The sequence below is a fragment of the Spodoptera frugiperda genome, chromosome 15 (genome assembly GCF_023101765.2).
Source record: "Spodoptera frugiperda isolate SF20-4 chromosome 15, AGI-APGP_CSIRO_Sfru_2.0, whole genome shotgun sequence".
In the NCBI taxonomy this organism is placed as follows: domain Eukaryota; kingdom Metazoa; phylum Arthropoda; class Insecta; order Lepidoptera; family Noctuidae; genus Spodoptera; species Spodoptera frugiperda.
The window spans coordinates 12,122,106-12,137,510 of NC_064226.1; the positions used below are offsets into that span (position 1 = coordinate 12,122,106).

The following is a 15,405-nucleotide window of genomic DNA, read 5'->3' on the forward strand; positions in this document are numbered from 1 at the left end:
ATGTATGTATTACGAAAGAATCGCATTGACATTTTAAAAAAGTTATAATAATTTATGGACGCCAGTTAATTTAATGGCTATAGGCCAATGAAGACACGATTGATGACTAAAAATATTTTTTAAATAATATTTTAAATTAAATTCTTATTTAATCAAATGCTTTATTGATACTTTAAAATACAATTGCTTAATTAATTATACAAAAGAACACGCATTCAGCCAACACCAAAACGTGATATGATACGGAAGTAAATGCTAAAAACTCGACCAAAGTTGGTCCAATGTTTGTTAACAAAAAAACAAATTGAATTAAGCTAACAAATTGGCCCAACGTTGGCACCAATATAAGAATTATTAATTAGAAAATAACCAATAACAGCATTCCGTGTTACTGGCAACCAGAGGCCGAATCAGAGGTCGCCGAGTGTTGCCAAAATAAAAATAAACAGGTTTTTAAAATGTCGCCCGATACAATGTACTATTAACTTTTAAATATCGAACCGTACTGGCGTGTGACACCTAGCAACAGCTTTTATTTTTAAATTAAGAACTTTTTTATGGTAGGAATATATTATGTCTAGTTGAAAAAATATTATTTTATCTTTTATTTTTCGATGAAATTAATTCGCAGTGTCATCATATTTTATTTTTATCGTTACAATACAACCAATCTACATACAATATAAGTTTATGGGTATTTTTGTTACGTTATCAGACAAGTTTTCTATGACATAACAATAACATAACATAATCACGATAACAAATCTTTAAACCAAAATTTATTTCTTACTTTCCATTCATTAAAGTAACTTTGAAAATTACTAATCGACGTACGCATTTCTGACAATTAATATATTTCCAATTATTAATCACATTCACTTAATCTGTTATAGGTACCTACGGAAGAAACCGATTATCTATGAAGCCTGGAGGCGACTTTGTTTAAAATGTAATGTTCAGAAGACCACAGAAGAAACTATAAATCTATCCTTATTAATATTACAAGAGTAAAATGCTTGCTTCGAGTCGATTGTTACAAGATGATGATGTCTTAAAGTGGTTTCAAGTTTACATGATGGTAAACCTAGGATCTCAAGAGCAAAAATAATGATGATGAACTGTTGTACTGCTTTTATTATCATAAATGTTTAGTAAAAACCATAAGAGGAGTGATATAAGCTGTACTCTTAGTACGAGTTTGCTTTACGTTGAACGAAAACGAAACGAGAGTGTATTCGGCGCTCTAATTGACGGGTTCGAATGAACCAACCAATCAGGCGCCGAACATGGTCTCGTTTCGATCTCATTAAACGTAAAACAAACTCGTACTAAGACCTCAGTTGTGAGACACTAAGAATTAGGTAAGTACACGTAAATTATATAATTTACTTCATTTCTTAAAGAAAATTTTGGTCTAAATCAACGCTGCTACTATTAAAAACGGTGCAGCTGTAGTGTAGAGTACCAAAATAAATTGACCTCTCACTTCAAATAAAACCTACACAACAACAGACTATTTTACACTAGACGTAAATTCAAATATGGCCGTCATATGCTCATTGACAATCACTTTCGTCATAATAAAGTAAAAACCAGTTACGAATGTAATTTGAGCTTTAAATTATGCATTTGATTAATTAGAATCGAATAGACGTTGTAATCGATGAATCGAGTACAAGTTTTAATTAATTCTGATATCGATACCTGCATTTGTTGTTGGCAATGGAAGAAATCGGTTTGGGGTTATTAGTATTGGGATGATTATGGTGTATCGATTTTGTGGCTATTTCGTCTTATGAACTTTGGAATTTTCTTTGGGCCTTGATTTGTGTAGATAGTCCACTAATAATACGTATTTTGAAACGTCTCTTATATCAATTTATCAGTCTTGTTGAATCCACTTTGCAGGTATCATTTAAGAAATTTAGCAATATCAGGTCTTACTTAGAAATCTAAACTACATTTTTTACCTACAAACTAAGAAACGAAAATAATGAAAAACAGTCTTTAGAAAAAGTTGACACCTAAATATAGAAAAAAAAACAAAGCGTTTTCTCAAGGACATTTTAATTCCTACAACATTGATACTAATAATAGCAAATACTAAAAACTAGAAATATCACCAAATTCCAGCAATCATGCGCATGGTGCGTGATATGGTGATAAGATTAAGTTCATTATGCCAAAAGTTCGAATAATTTCAATATATTTATGTGAATATTATTCCAATGAGGTCATTTTGCGAAATTAAATAGTTTGTTGAAACGTGTATTTGGAATTGTGTAGTATTTATTATTCACCATATATTTGTTATGCCTACTATTCAGTGCCTCGGGCCTTTTTGAGAATTTGTAGTATTCGTTGCAGTATCTTTGTATTCATAGCTTCGCGAGTTGGATCAAATATTTACCATATTTAGTCGTTCATAATGGTACCTACTACTAGGATAATAATTGATAATAGAAATTATTATTGAATATTAATGAAAAAGAAAAGATATATTTATAAGTATATATAGATAAAGCAAACAAGGGACTAACTTAAAAATAGAAAACATATCGTAGCAACTACATATTTGGTCCTAGTGGTTATTCGTATCGAATAACTGCTAGGTCAAAAACTTAATAAGTTCTTAATGATTTTATAACTGACATACAAAGTGACGATATGCCACATCATATTCTCACGTTACGTAAAATTACAATTTATAGCTTGTTAACTATGTCCATCGGTGGAAACATATTAATGGGCTTTTATATACATATATATATAAATATTCAAAAATGTCGCCATCGTCCGAAGGCTATTTATTTGATGATCTAAACAAGGACTGGTTTCGGATCCGGGTTATAATAATTATAAATAAAAGTGTCTTCTTTATATATTTGATAAGTTATATACATATATAACATTATATAATTATGTTTTAGGTTGTTTTTACTTGAATGCGAAATATTAATGAGTTCTACTTTTTATATTTCTATGACTTATATTTTTATTTGGTTTAATAGATGTATTTAGTGTTCTTATCTATGTATTCGATTTTTATAGTATTACTGTCGCACTCAGAATCATTTAATGAATACTTAAACTATAGCTTAGTAACAATTTTGTTCCGAAAACAATTGCTAAGGACTTGGGTAGCTACGGACTGCCTAGCGGGTTAACGGTGCGCCGGTTTGAAAAGCAAGAGTAGGAACGGGGTGGTTTCTAGTTAGAGTCTGACAGTCCCTCTCGCCTCGTCCAAGGCAGAAGTAATTAGATGATTTTCCCCCTCAAAAAAACAATTGAGTTAAGTAACCATAAAATGACTCTGAGTGCGTCGTGAGTTAGTTACTTACCAATGGAATTAAGATACTTCTTGTTTGTCTTTGTCTAATTAGATGTTCCAGTTTCTGCATTAGAATAAGCTTAGATTAGTGTTGAACTGTTCCATACAATTTCAAACCAACATAGCATCGTTCAGTTTGTCTTTGAGTTCTGAATGTGACAAACGTAAACCTCGCCCAAACTTTTAAGGTTTTATAATCACTTTAAACCTTAACATATATATGCTGATTATGTCACGATTTCCATAACGTTATGTCATAGAAAACCTTAGAAACAGATGACTCATATATTATTTTATGAACCACAAAACTCGGTCAATTCATTCACACTTATCATTGTCATATAAAATTGAACATATAAACAATTTTATGTATGTACAGTACATTGTACGCAAGGACGTTTCATTTCCTTATATGACATGGTTCAAGAGCACTTAGCTTCCGATTCATATAGTTCCTAGATTCGATAATTTAAAGCAATTTCGGAATAATTTTTTGTTCGGAAGTTTTATCGGTTCAATGTTACTGAGTCATTTTATTGATATTAAATTCAATATTTGGTGCGTGATTTGGGGTAATTGGGTCTTGGATATGGTGTGTATTGTGTGGGTTTATATGTGTTTTTTGCCTGACTACGCGATACAAAGGACTTTTTATGTTTCCCTGTAATTAACATTACTTATAATATTTCAGCAAACATAGTGAAACGAAAAGTGCAGTAGTTTGCAGCACTTACTAAAATTCTTAACAATATACGTTTTTAAAATGGCCTTAGTAATATGGGAGGGACCTAACTAAATAGACTGAAATGTACCTGAAATGTACAGTAAAGAACTTTGTAAATGAATAACTACCTTGATTTATTGTATAGGACCTAAGGAAAAAGCATCAACCGAGCATTCCAAATTTAAAAAGTTCAATTTAAAACTATGGAAGTGAAGAGCCTTATCATGTACATACGTGTATATGTTTTAATTAAAAAAACGATTGCTTCCCGCTATTTCAACACGAGTAGCCACCAGCTATTATTTCTCTAACGATTATAGTAACTTTATGACTGTCCAATATATGTTTTACTTACAAAACTATTAAAGGGTCATCGCTTCTATGATTGGGCGTATAATAAACAAACAAACGTCAAATTATTACATACATACTCTTTATATATGCTTGGTTTTTATTTATGTAAGTGATAAATCAATTTACAACATCAATTACATATTCAAATAAATCACGGAAAATACTATTCAGAATTTTACTCCAATTATTCATACGGTAAAAATTTGAATATTATTTTTTACCACACAAATAGCCCGCTTGTGTTAATAGTTGTAGCATTTTGTTCATAGTAACGAAGACAAAGTCACGAATGTTTGTTTTTTAACACTCATATGAATGCAAGGGGCCGATGTTTACACAACAGACCACTAATATTTTATATGACACGTTGATATTGCGCTTTCAACGCTCGTGTGTCGTCGGCAAATGTCGTCAGCTCGGTTTCATAAGCAACGCGTGCGACGCTAATTGTAATGGCGAAAGCAAACAGGTGCCCACTGTGTGTTTTATCCATTTATACAGAGATGTTAGCCTCCACCATTGTGCAGTGAACTATGAATTGTATGAGCTTAAGTTTTAACACGCGTAATTGTACCTTTGAACATGTGTAAATGTGTCGCGAGTAACATTTTTACGTCTTCGTCTTCAAAAGGTGTCAAGTAGGATATATTTTTTATGATTCTGTATGTTTGTCTTTTATGGTGTTGCAAAGTCATTTCACTGACCAAGAAAAGTAAAATTATGAATTGCAATAGTTTGACCTTGCTTTATCAGAATTTTCTTAGAAATAAGTCATGTTGCCTGTACACAGGAATTTTAAACAATATAGATTTAAAGTACGGATATGTATGTACATATGTAGGTATTTATTTCCAATTAAATGTTTATTTTCTAAAGTGTGTCATGAATAAAGTATTTGTGTCATCTCGTGACTGCATCAGGGAAATCTACGACGACGGTACAAAAAGCGACACATTCATCTAGCGATCGCAAATCTTAGGTATTACTTACTTTATAGTATAGTTACCTACTTTATGAAAGTATACCTCTATTTAGAGGTGGTGTAATTGAATTAATTATGTGTATGTTTCATTGGTCAAGCTGTATTTTACTGCCAGCAGAAGTTAATAAAAATACTCGATTAACCAAAAAAGTCGTACAGTTTATCTAGTGTTTATATATACATATAAGTGTGTACGTGAGTTAAGCACAGAACTTATAACTTGCATAAAATGTGACGACATTTATTTCTATTACAACTATTTCACAAAAACAAAATTCAAATACAAAAGAGCAATAGTTAAAATATGTGCAATTTTACACGTTAAACAACTTTTCAATTAACTTCAGTTGAGTAATTCGAAACTCATATTGCATATTTTTTATACTTTCAACATATTAACTACCATAACGCTTTGTACGTATAAAGTGGTCATTTAAGCTGTTCAAGTTAAAACTAAGGTTAGACATGAGTGATAAGGTAATGAACACATAACACTAATTATTGAAACAATACAAAACACGCGAACAGGCCTATCAATCAGTACGTTTCTTAAAAGGAGCAATTAATATCAAAATTATCGTCTTCGAAACACAATGAAAAAACAACTCAATTAACTTCTCGTACAGTTCATTAATTTTACAGTGTTTTAAAATGTGATAAGGTTGAATTTTGTATGGCACACAATCTTGTTCATATCCTACCGGAATGAGCGTTTCTAGCGAATCGGAAAAGATAATGGTTGAAAAGATATACAGAAATAATGTTCTTCCGCCGGCCTTAATACTCGTATTCGGAAATGTTCGAGTAAAACAATGCGTGTACGGTTACTTAGTAGGGTCGGTAAAAACGTGTACAAAAAGTAAAATTTAAATTTAAAAAAAAATATAAATCTTAAAGTAGTTTGTAATCGGAAAATCTGATAGTTACTAGGGAAAGTCCATGTTCAATAGATGTCTTGTAACTGATGGCGATAAATCAGATATAGTTTTTGTTTCGACATAGTTCTGATTTGTTAAAACAAATTCATTGAAGCAGTGTTAAAACTATGTATATGGTAATTAAAAAGAGATTAGTTGGTAAACTATTAACATAGTTCTGTTCTAATAAATAAAATAATATACGATTCTGCTAACTCTACTAACTGTTTTGTTAAAACAAATTCCGAAAATAATTCATTAAATTACTAAAGAACGTAAAAGAATAAATAATTACCTATTTAAGTTTCATAAATTCGTGTAAATATTTTATTTACGTAAGATGTATGCATAACTATGAAATGTATGCTTTATACTATTGTGAAAACATAATTAAAAGTATTTCAGATATGCAGTAGATTTAATTAGATTAGTAGTTTAAATTCAAACTAGAATAATGCAAAAATTTAATAATGTACAATAAGTTAGTATGATGGTACTGAATTTATATTATTCTTTTATGAAACGTATTTTAAAAATCTATTCAAGCAAATCAATAGAATATATTATGTTATTCAAACCGTCTGTTAATAATGTACCTTTAAAAATGCCCTTACTTTCAATTAGTGTATCTTCATCACAAAATACATTCATACGTAAACTCACGTCTTTTCTTTTAAAGCTAGACAGAACCTACAAACATATTGGTCACCACCTACTTTTTTACCTACTACGATATAACAGTATGTATAGCACATATAAATAAACATCAAAATCGATTGACAATACCATTCACGAATAAGTTCACAATAACTGTTTTACAGCGCTACTGTTTAAGTACACATGCACTGACACACCCACACATAGACAACATAGACGCACACACATGTGAATGCAACATATGATCACATTACACAACCTGACGACCTGTCATTGTTGGAGTCAACAATATGGCACAAGGATAGGGCTGGCGGTGTCTGTTTGTTTGTGTTTTTTCTTATTAGTTAGGTATTATTTTTATTCTGTTTTTATATAAACTTCTATTTTTTATATATTTCAGTAATGTTAGGTTGTTTAAACTGCGGTTTTCTTATGAGAATAAAATAAATAATACAGGAAACTGCATTTTTCAACCAAAGCACAGATTTTTTTTATGAAATCGACAAAAAATCCAATATATTTCAAAGCTTTAAAGTAATTAAAATTATTATATATATTTATAGTTCATCTCAGTTTATATAATGTTAGTTAGTAAAAACCAAACATTCTTAAACGAAAACATTGAAAAAAAATAACAAAAAATTGAACATTACACAAAATAAAAAATCACAAAATTTCTCCACTAGCCAACCCTAATAGTAACGTTATTTGTAATCCATGACAAAGCGGTTAACCGGACCATTAGTTCTTTTGTAAACTATCAAATTATAGCTTGAACTTTACCAAGTCACTATTGTGTTAATTTTTTATACAAAAAGAAGTGATATATGTTGAAATGTATTTTGACTGAAATTGGGTGGAGCGTGGGACACAGTGTACTGTTGGAAGAATAATTGTCTCTCTATGTCCCTATTTTGTTTGGGAACACAAACTTTGAATTAATGTTGTTGTATGTCGATTGTACCTACATTTTTTGTAAAGGACAAATAAAATATGTTGAGCTCCCTGGGCCTTTGTATTTTATTTATTTGGTTTTTTTATTTTAGTTTTTTCTTGATTGTTTCGTGTGAGCATTTCACGGTGTAATAAAACCTTAGTAGGTACTAACTATATAGGTATTTTGTAGCAAATATTTGACGACATTATTAAAATTCATTACTAGCTATCAGATGGATCGAGTACCTAAGATCATACGCCAACAATTGCAAAGACAAATTAAGATTCCTACAACGTGTTGGTGTTTAATCACAGTATTGCATCAGAAATGATTGCTTCTTTAACTGAACAGTATCATGTAGGCTTTAACTGATACCTTATTGAGAAAACGCAATGAATAATAAACTTAGAAATCATTACATTAGGCATTATCGTACATTTATTTACACTTGAAACGAAAGAGGTGTGTAAGAATCGTAGCAATTGGCAATCGTTACATTGTCTCTGCCTACTCTCATGGGAGACAGGCGTGAAGATATGTATGTATGTATTTTTATCAATACTAGTAAAAAACTACAAATAACTCTTCGTAATAAGTGAATTAAAACAAAATTAAAAAACAACACGCCATACCTATATAACCCACATTATTAATAATTATGCTCATAATTATAAATTAAAAACCTCATTTTTAATTAGCTTTATTTATTGCATTATTGAACTTAATTAAATATACATAGAGTACCTATTGCTTAACCTAATCAGATAGACTGCATTTGATACATATCTTGGAGGTGTTAAATTTTTTCTTTGTATGTATTTAATAAACAAAATCAATATATAAAACTGAAGATGACATAATCTTTGAACTGTTTCTTCACATCTGTCGTAACTCTGTTTTCGGGAACCTTGACAAGAACATACGCATCGCATACATTATACAACATGATTTGCATACAGAATTTAAGTAAACTTGTGTTTATACGAACAAAATAATTATTTCCTATGTTTTGAGGTTCCTTTTAGTGCACGGCAATGAATTCAATATTGTTGTTTTTGTAGTTTCTTTGTTACAACTTATTTTATTGAGTTGAAGTTTGGCGAAGAATTTTCCCGAAAAAAATCTTATTGTGGTATGTATTGTGTAGTGATAACTACATATAGTCCGGAATTTATCTCAAAATGCCTATTATGTCATATAATGCATGGGTATGATGTTGCGAAATATAGATTTAATTACTGTAATATAATTCCATGGAACTATGACAAAATTAAGTTCTTCGATTTTCAGTAAAAAAAAAAACAGTTGTCTCAAGACTATTTGTGTATCCTCTTGTTAAGCCTTAAATACCTAACTGCAGTGGTCTTTACGGCTAGCGGTTACATGACAAAATTCTAAATTGCCGTCAATAAAACTTGTATTGTGCTTACGTCTGACCTCAGTTAATCCTGTTCACGTAGCAAAAATATAAAAGGCTCTAACAGGACTTGACACAATATAGGTACAGTTTTACCTATAAATCATCGCATTAACAAGAAATTCGGAAAGATCTTAAGATGATGATCACACGCAAGAAATATTAAATACAAGAGTATGATAGGATTGCGTGCGGCTTCGAGAAAACGCAACGAACGCGCGACACCGTCGTCGTAATATGCGCGAAGCCGCTACACTTTCGTAGCTCCGCGCTACGCATACAAAAGATTTCAACGAGCGACACGTTATTGTGCTTTAATTTTCATTCAAACTTTTACCGCGGTAAATCTTCAAATAATTACTCCGTATTTTTTTTAATTCTTAGACCAATTTCAAAAGTCATTCTGTCATGTAAAAGCAGTTCCTACAAAAGAAACATTTCGAAATTGTTTCCGCGCAGTTCCGAGACGACATTGTGTAACACACCAAACAGCGAACAATTACGCGACGTCTGATTAAAATAAGCGAAAAAACACTCACCGCTTGCAAAAACTGTTTTGTTGTAAGTGAAAGTCGCTCCCGTAGTCGCGACTAGAGGGATTTTGTCAACACTATATTGGCACACAACACTGATTGGATCACTTTTGGGGGCATAGAAGCACACTTGAGGGTGTTTCGGGGGGTTAAGTTCGTTGGTCCTTGGGTTTGAATTTGGCGCGTATGTGCGCTCGACGGCGCGGGCGCACGGGACGGCTGGCGGCAAGAGACTGCGCGCGCAACTCCCACCATCGCCGCCCGAAATACTAATCACCTTGCTATCGAGACTGTGATTGAGGTGCGAGTGATAAGAGATAGCGAGTAATGTACTGCGGATACCCAGAGATGCTGGGCAGATTTTGGATTAAAATAAGTTAAAATGTCTATAGTATTAAATTTAGTATGGAAAAAACGATGGATATTGTTCTTCAGTTTTATTATAAACTACAAATGTTGCCCAAAGTCTAATAAACAAAGGCTAAATTCGTACATACATTTGTTTTTTATTATAAATAATATTATTATACCTAAATATGTATCAAATGAAAAATAGAGGCTTTCCCCCAAAAACTCTCCATTGCCTATACCTTGTACCACACAAGACACAAGGTGAGACGGATCTAGATACGGCGTGTCATTTCTTCCACAACATATCAGAGGCTAAGTGACCACTAGAGGTCGATAGGATAGGAAATTGTGACGTCACATTACTAACTTCCAATGCCATTGCCGTATTCGTCATTTATCGATAAATTCATAATGGTTTAAAAATTAGAGGTTGACCTTAGCAAAAATGTGTCGATTACATGCCGTACCTATGTTTGAGTTGCATTCGAGGTGCGTTTAGTCAGGTTTTGCAGAATAGTTTATAAGTGTAGAGGTTTTCCAAGAAAATGGCCCAAGAAGTGACGTAAAAATAATAATTACAACGACAAGACTTTTGAAGAGGGAAAATCATCCAATGCCTTCTCCCGCCTTGAGTGAGGTGAGAGGGAGTGTCAGACTCTTACTGACTAAAAACTACCCTGTTCCTACACTTGCTTTTCAAGTCGGCGCCCCGGTAAGCCTAGGGCAGCCCGTAAATAACTTCATTAGACTTGTATTTCATATTTCTGCAGTTAGTTGATTGACAAATTATATAATAATATGCAATGATAGAGCAATCAAAACTTAACAAAAAATAATTTGACAATTAAATCACCGTCTAATGTCAAGGCAAAAATCGAACATCAAAAATGACAATTTGATTTTAACAAATCGTGATTCTATCGTGCGTGTACGCATCGCATCGAAAAAGAACATCATAATCAGTGCCTTGACAACTAATTTCACAACTTTATTAATTGCATTATCGATTAAGGTGTCATTAATACTAATGACAGATTTAATTTTACTTTCATATTACAGACATTAATGTTTAGTTACTGGTTATTGGAAGTGTTATTTTATTTTATGATATGAAAAAATTAATAAAAACTGTCATGTTGTCACAAAATAAATTAAAAAGAAAAAAAGTTAATAATAATATATGAAAAACAATTCATGTTAATTTCAAAAAGAATTTTTTTTCTGGAAATCTGCTCTACTCTGTTCTGAACATTTTATAGAAAAGCGTAGCTTATCATGAGCAGCACATAAAACATATCTTTTTTTTTTTGATGACAGGGAGACACCTTTAAAAGACGCCTAGCTTTTTGGAGACAAAAGGGTTTGGGATTTTTATCCTCACTAAAACCACCCCGGTGGCCATACTCAACACCTGTAAGGGGCAGCGAGTCCTCTTATTAGACCTACTCAAGAGCACCCACGGTGCAACGCCTCTTACGGCACATCCCTAAGGAGATGTGTATCTCCCATGGGTCTCAACATAAAACATAGTTTAAATTAATTATTATGTATAAAACTTACCAACGAACAAATACATAACATTGAAACGTAAAAAAATTAGCCCACTTACAATTACTGAGTCACGAGTACAAAACTGAAGTCTTATAAAAGGTAAATCCCACAAATAGGTCGTTGGTTCTAAGAAGTTTAGAGATCATTCGACAAAACCTAGTAAAAAAATCAAAATACCAGTGACTACGTACGTCCGTAAGATATATGTATATAGTCCTTGAAACCAAACAGAGAAACCTCGTGAAAATCCGGTTGTAAATAAAACAAGATTTTTAAACAAAAGACTTCGTATTGTCCTTTTAATCCTGAAAGGGTAGGCAGAGGTAGCATTACGGCACGTAATACCACAGTACAATGTACACCCACGTTTCATCATTTGCGTTATAAATCCCATGTAATAGGGGGTGAGCCTATTGCCGGACACAGTTTCAGACTTCGTGCTAATACTGAGAAAATTTCTAAAAACCGAACAGTAGTAGCTAGCGAGTATATTATAATGGAATAGTCTATACTTAGAGATGAAGAATAAAAGACATGGCCCAAACCAAACACTTCAGAGTACATCAACATCAAAAATCTTAATACTACATGCTATCATCGTTATCGCAGCTGCCGCAAGCCAGCAGACTGCTGAACATAGGCTTCTCCCAATGACCTAGAGATCTACCGAATGAAAGCGATCTGCATCCAGCAGCTCTCTTACCTATAAGCCTATACAAATGCAATACCATTATACTTTAAAAGCAAGACCAGAAATTAATAGGCACCAACGACGTGGAAGACTTCAAATCATCTTTGGAAATTACCTCTCCATAATATTTCCAAGCGATTGATTCAAAGAATCTGATTCAACGAACAGCGAAATTGGTTTGACGATTCATTTCTGATCTTACATTGGAACATTGGCCTCCTTTATTAGCCTTGACATACTAACCTAGACATCTTGCTTCCTGCAATTTTTAATTCTTCCCCTGATAGAAATTCTTACAACGTTCGTTGAATCACTGTTCCGAAGGCAAGTTTAACTAAAATGGTGTAATTTCGATGTAATAGCCACGAGTCTTGTGATATTTGTCACGTAGTAAAAGTTTTGTAATACATATAATTAATAAGTGCTTTCTATTTTGCGCGGTGGTTGGGCAACCGGCTGCCGTACAACGTGTAGCGGGTTCGATTTCCGCACGGAGCAACTTTGTGTGAACTAAAAATTGTTATTTCAGAGCTGCGGTCTACCTAGCGGGTTTACCGGGGCTCCAGCTCCTTAAGCAGGAGTAGGAACGGGGTGGTTTTTAGTCAGTAAGAGGCTGACACTTCCTCTTGCCTTGCTCTGCCGAGAAAAATCATTGGATGATTTTCCCTCCAAGAGCTGAATGAGAAATAAAGATATTTCAAGTCCTTATTCACCAATTTCAATGACAAGTATACAGAATAATTATCTAATAAAAACCCATACAGTAAGACATCATAAACCTCCTTGTACCAACCTACGCGGCTTGCAGATCAATTAGATGTTACATCGAATACACATGTCCGCACGTCAAGTTGAAGTGACAAACTCTAGGACAGTGCATATGAACAGTAAAGGAATTACAGACTAACAATATTAAAGAATTTAAAGTAAACCACAGGCTTGTAATTTAGGTATGATTAGTATTTCTTTTTAGGGCGAGCCTGCCCTATCCTCCCAAAACCGCTGCAACTTCTGTAAGCCAGGATCTACAGTAGATACAACTATGAAAACACCGGAACACTAAAGTCCGGCGCGTGGCAGGGACATGAATGACTACTCTCTTGAAATAAATCAGAAGATATTATTGGAGGAGAAGAAAAAGTACGAAAATTTCGAGATATAGATTGGTTCACACACAACTTTCCTAGTTGAAATACTCTTTAAAAAATTAGCTTTATCTCGTTCGGTTTTACAGAATCTAGATAATACTATCAACCAGTTAAATTTATAAAAAAAAACTGAGAAATTGAAAGATGTTTACTAATACTTAAAATCACGTTAAGTCTTATATCCTTCTTAACGCAGAGTTTGAAGGAAATTCCAAATAAACCTAATCAAAATCACATCTGACGAATTAAGCATAATTCCATATCCTATAATACCGCCGTCCTACAGCACATAGCCTACAATAATCGATCTATAAGCGCCTTAACTTTATCAAAGTGCGCGGCTAACGGCATTGACCCACATATGTATCGATATTTCGTTACAACACTAGCTCGGTGACGAATACACGATACACCTCTATAATTAATGTGTCATTTGTTTATTCAAATTTTTCTCTGCAACCTCGACATTATGGGGGCTTGGGACTTCTTGATTAGATTTTGAATTATGTTTTTGTTTGGGTAATGAGAATAGCAAATAAATGTAAAAGCAATAGGCTCAAGAGGATTTGTAAGTAAGCCGGTGTACGGCATTAGGCTACTAATACCTACTTCATTTTCCTGGTACAGTTTAATCTCTATAAGTATCTATCTCACTAGTTTAGTTTACTAGTGCCATTTTTACAGCATGCCGAGCAGACGAATTGTGTAATGGTAAGTAATCGGCGTCCATTGAAAACCAGCAACACTACAGGAGTTACAAGTGCGAAATTTAACCGTGTTTTTTTTTTGTGATTGTTTCACCAGTTCTTAAATACTGTATTTTTTGCTATTTGTTTGACATGTATAGCTGTTGTATTTCCATTAAATAAATAAAATAAATATTGGATGAGGTACCTACTCTATTACAGCGTTGGAAAGAGGAAAACAATGGGAAATTCTATATAACTACTTTCTCTGCCTGAAATAAATGATAGGAAAACACGAACATAACTAATATAATAATATATAATTAATATCGTAAATGGTGAAAAAATTAACACATAATATGGTAATCTTTCGGGGAATACTTTTACAAAAAACCCATGGAAAACTTATAAAATTTACCACAACATAATACTATATCTACTTAAGCCTATAGGTATTCATTAATATACTCGTAATATATAAATAATTACGTCATGCAAATGAGCTCATACGAAATTAAGTTTTGGTCACATTTTTTATGGGACCTTCCACATCATGGATTTATTAAGTTCGTCATTGTTGCTACGTCACTCATGCCGACATTTTTTAGACACTATAAATTTAATCACAGAAGGTTTGATTGCCATAGTAAGTCTTATGCTTTATAGTATTATTTTTATGTTTTTTGATATAATGTAAATGGAATAATTAAGTCTTTTAAACAATGTTCAAGGTAATGTACAAGTAAAGGTTTTGACAAAAAATATAAATCGGAGGAAATCATTTCGAAAGATGCGAAAAAGCCCAAACTACTTTATCCTAAAATTAGTGGTTTAAAATTAAGGCAACATGTTAGGCAAATTTAGATTTTTTGACTAACGTAAACGCTATGATTCGACTATAGCAATCAACCTGAAATAAGTCTTTGAAAAATTAATCTAAAATAAAAATACTTAGTCACATATCCTTCAAATTTACCAACTATTACTTAAATTGATATTCTGTCATTAACCTGCACTGTCACATTGATCTCTCAATTGGAAAAACCCATTCAGAAAGAATTGTGACGTGTCCATCTGAGCAGATGAAATATTATACTTATGTAATTATTTACCTTACCTATTAACG

At 32.6% G+C, this 15,405-nt stretch overlaps 1 protein-coding gene across 3 annotated transcripts in view; it reads right to left on the reverse strand.

The window, feature by feature from the left end:
- Positions 1-15,405, reverse strand: part of LOC118271946 (uncharacterized) — a 147,022-nt gene that overhangs the window by 102,691 nt on the left and 28,926 nt on the right. The window contains exon 1 of one of the 3 annotated variants that reach the window (XM_035588243.2): positions 9,859-10,095. The exons of the other annotated variants lie outside the window; for them this stretch is intronic. The gene's annotated coding sequence lies outside the window, so the exon portion shown is untranslated. Of the gene's footprint in view, positions 1-9,858; positions 10,096-15,405 lie in introns of those variants that run through there. 3 annotated transcript variants of the gene reach the window in all.